This window comes from Dromiciops gliroides, chromosome 2 (assembly GCF_019393635.1).
Source record: "Dromiciops gliroides isolate mDroGli1 chromosome 2, mDroGli1.pri, whole genome shotgun sequence".
Lineage (NCBI taxonomy): Eukaryota > Metazoa > Chordata > Mammalia > Microbiotheria > Microbiotheriidae > Dromiciops > Dromiciops gliroides.
This window is the reverse complement of record NC_057862.1, coordinates 207,874,727-207,879,537: the sequence shown is the minus strand read 5'-3', so window position 1 is coordinate 207,879,537 and position 4,811 is coordinate 207,874,727.

The following is a 4,811-nucleotide window of genomic DNA, read 5'->3' as shown; positions in this document are numbered from 1 at the left end:
CTCAGGAATGACTGAAAAAATTTCCACTCCTCTCCAGCATGCCTTTGTCTGACTCTCAGATCACTTTACTGTGATACCCTTACTGCAGCAGACACCTTTTGAAGAGCAAGCTCTCCAATCAAAGGTGTCCTGTGAATAATAATATGACCTTCCTGTCCTTTTTCATCTAATTTTGAATGAAACAATGCTTCTCAGTGAGTGAGCAGGAATGGATGAATTGTTATTATACCACAGCTCTAACTATATAATCTTTCCCTATAATGGACCCTTCTTCCAACGTTCTCTATCACTTGTCTATAAACTTCTCTTCCAAAAGTCTCTATTGTTGTACTTTGTAAAAAATACAGAAATCCTTACAATCATCCAGTTTTATTACCTAAGTCTGATCTTCCACTCTTCACTCAACTTTACCTCATATATCCAATCAATTCTCACAGCTAGTCATGTCAAAAAACCACATGATATAAATACAAATATATATATATATATATATGTAATACATATATATGAGCACATATGTATATAATCTTATTCTAGTCATTTACTTTATTACTTTTCACCTACACTGTAGCAATCGTCGATCTATATTTTACATATCAATGAAAATCAAGGAATAAAAGAACCTATCGTTTGAATTTTTTCCTGAAGTTCTCTTTCCTTTTTTTTTTTTTTTTAAGGAACTTGAATTCTGATGGGGAATACTACAGTTGCATAAGTATAATGGAAGACTACTCAATGAGGTTCTAGTCTTCAGGGCAGGCAGGACACAGAACAGTCCCTTCTGTTTTCAATCCAATATATGTAGACTAGGTAAGTTTACTACTAGTCTTGAGTGATTCAGGTAACCATACTATGTGATAATGAAAAGTATTTTAATTGGCTTCTGAGGTAAAAAGATTAAGGTTGGAATCCTTAGTCAGGAAGACCTGAACTCCATAGAAAAAGATCAATAAATCCCTCCCCCTTCCCATTTGGACTTTTCTCTGGTAGCTTTCAATTGAGAAAAAAAAAAATGGCTGTGAGCCTCCAGGTGAGGGGAGAGACAAAAATTTGGTTTACCTTATCTCCTCACATGACCACTATGGTTTCCTGCTAATAGTATCTTGTTCTGTTGAATTTATTATTTCTTGGTAGTAGGTGAATGAGTACTTGGAGATTGAATGAATCAGGTTAACTTATGAGCTTTGAAATATTAAAAGCACCATTAGAGGTTTCCTCTGCTACTGGAATTGATAGTTGAGACCACAAAACCTGGAAGGAGCTGAATCTAATAAGGACCCAGCACTGAGCAATGACTTGCTTAAATCAGGCCATCAATGAGTTGACCCATTAGCCAAGCTATCATATTCATTTAAACCCATTCTTCCAAGGCACCTTGTGGGAATAGAGGAGAGAGGGGGTACCATTGGGATTGAAGAGATATTTTGTACCAATCACTTTCAGCTTGAGCATGTCTCAGGAAAGTTTGTTCTGAACTTGTTGTGTCTTTTCAGCAAATATGCCTTTATAAAATCTAATGGTTATAAATTTATTAACCAATATTGGAGGAACATACTGGATGAGTGCTCATCAATAAATGAATTGGAAGTCACTGTTCTAGAATTTTGAAGGGAAAAGTGATAAACTTCCTCTGGAGTCCCAGTCTACCTGTTTAAGTAGAAATTGAGAGGGAAAGAAGGAAGGGAGACAGGAAGAATATATAAATATATGTGTATATATACATATTTATATAAATGTGTATATATACACATATATAAATATATGTGTACATATATATGAGAATAAATAAAAATTTACAAACTAGTTAAATACAAGAGAGTTTGGGTGACAGGGTATTAGCAGTTGGTGGGATCAGGAAATGTTTCATTTAGAAAGTAACATTAGAATTTCATCTTTTTTTTTTTTTTTGGTGGGGCAGTCAGGGTTAAGTGACTTGCCCAGAGTCACACAGCTAGCACATGTCAAGTGTCTAAGGCTGGTTTTGAACTTAGGTCCCTCTGAATCCAGAGCTGGTATTTTATCCACTGTGGCACCTAGCTGCCCCCCAGAACTGCATCTTAAAGCATCAGAAAGATTATAGGAAGTGAAGGTGAGAAGGGAACCCATTCCAGGCATGTGAGAAAGCCAGTTTAAAGGCCTAGAGAAAGAAGATAGTATGCCATGTGTGCTAAACAGAAATAAGGTCAGTTTGGTTGGATGTCAGGGTGCAGTAGGGAAGTAACATATAGTGAGAATGGAAAGATAAGTTGTCCCCTAACTCTGAACAACTTTAAAAGCTAAGCAAAGAAGTTAAAATAGTTATCCTTGAGACAACGGGGAGAAAGTTGAGTTTATTGAGTAGGAAAGTAACGTGGCTAAATCTACCCTAAAGGAAATTCATTTTGGTATGAAGGAGAAGGGAGAGACATGAGGCAGGAAAATCAATTAAAAGGCCATAGAAATAATCCTGTCAAGAGGTGATGAAGACCTAAACTAGCTTGGTGGGTGTTTGAGCTGAGAGAAGGGTACAGATGCAAGAAATATGATACAGAAATTAAAAACCACAAGATCTGGCAATTGATTAGAAATGTCCGATGAAGGAGTTTAAAGAGTTAAGGCAAATACTGAAGCTGCAAACCTGAGTGACTCTAAGGATGGTAGTGCCCTCAACAGAATAGGGAAATTTGGAAGAGGGGCGGTTTTACTGGGGAAAGATAATGGCTTCTGTTTTGGAGTGTTTGGAGCATTGACTTTAACATAGCTATGAGTCATCTCATTTTAAAAACCCAATAGAAAGACTACATTCGTGTATATAGATATGGGAATCATAGGCAGAGAGATGATTATTGAACTCATGGGAACTAATTAGGTTATCCAGCATTAGAGTGTAGAGAACTAATAACAATACCTAGTATATATATTTAATATACATACTTACATACGTGTATGTATACATGCATACATGTGTATGTGCATGTGTATGTATGTAAGTATGTATAGTGCTTTAAGGCTTACAAAGCACTTTACAAAAATGATCTCATTTAATTCTCACAATATCCCTAGGATGTAGATGCTATTATTATCTCCATTTTACAGATGAGGAAACTAAGGCAGACAGAGGTTAAGTGACTTGCCCAGGGTCACAGAGCTACTACGTGTTTGAGGCTGGATTTGAAGTCATATCTTCCTGACTCTCAGCATTCTATTCATTATGTCACCTAGAAGAAAAAAAAATAACTCAAGAATAATTCATTTTTGACTCTCTGGCTCAGAAAGGAATACTGAGGAACAGTTAGGGGGCATGCTACAGATAATAAACCAGCAAATGAGACTGAGAAGGAACAGTCGCACAGATAAGAAAAGACCCAGGAGAAAGCAATTTCATAGAAACCCAGAAAGGAAAGAGTATTCAGGAGGAAAGGTTGGTCAGCAGTGTCAAATGAAGAAAATAGGTCAAGAAGGATGAGAATTGAGAAAAGACTCAAATCTCAAAACCAAGTCAGTACTTTTGGTTGTGCTGAAGTCTGAAACCATATTGCAGTGATTGAATGAGCAAAGAAGAGATGGAAGTAAAAATGTATAGATAGAGTTTCTTTTTAGGTTTTTGTTTTCCCCATTAGAAATTTAAGAAAGAGAGAAGAGGTATAGGAAGATAGTTTGAGGGATATTGGGATACATTGAAGGTCTTTGGTTTGTATTTGCTCTATGGCTTTAATGAAGGCTTTGTTTATTTTCTACCTTATCACACTGTCACAATTCCTGAAGACCTACTAGGTTGCACTCTGCTTTTGACTAACCAAACTGATGAAGTCACTTTTCTTTTTTTAAGTGTCCTGGAATTACAGCTGACTATAATGCAACATTAGCAATGTGCTGTAACCCAGGGTAGACCCAAGACTCTGAATATATGGAGGCAATTCACAGGAAAAAGGCATTAAGAGTGCGTTCAAGAGCTTTTATGGAAGTTTATGAGTTTTGGTTTGTTTGTTTTTTTTTTTTTGCTTTTTTTCCTCTTTAAGACTGCTCTCTGTGCCTCTGAATAAAGATTTCTCTGTTCTATGTAGTCAGAATAATATCAGAAGAGTAATTAGGCAAACATGTTCTCTGAAACTAATGTCTTTTTTTTGGTAAAGTTTTAAAATTTGGTCAATGCCCTATAAGAATCTGTTTGAGAAAGGCATGTGTATTTGTAAATAAACAATAATCACTTCAACTGACATCCTTGTTCATGTTTTTTAATATGAGTATGTTTAGTTAAGCATGAAAGAAGGAAGGCTTAAGTCAGTGGAGTGGTCTGGTGTTAACCCTATTGTGATCTATGTAAAATATACAGAGAAGTGGCAAATATCAGTATATGGAGTTGTCTGAAAAACTCACTCTAATTAGTCTCACAAAATCAGGGAATTGGAAGCACCTGTCATCTGAGAATATCTAGACAAAGGGTCAACATCACAATTATAAATTGGTGGGGCATGGTTAGAAAGGGTTTTACTCGGCTGCAAACTCAATATGAGTTATCATTGTGATGTGCTGGCCAAAAACAAAAATAAAGCTATTATGACCTTCCAGGAATAGAGAGGTAATAGTCACTTTGTACACTGCCCTCTTCAAACCTCAGTGGGACTCTTGTGTTCAATTCTAAGAACCAGAGTTTAAGAAAAACATTAATAAGCTAGAGAGCAAAGAGGATGGCAAAAGTCTGTGAGTCTACATAAAATGGGCATCAGTTGAAGGAATTAGGCATGTTTAACCTAGAGAAGAGAAGACAAAGGAGAAAGTCTCTTTAAGACCTGTCACTTGGTGGGAGTGGCTAGGTGGCGCAGTGGATAAAG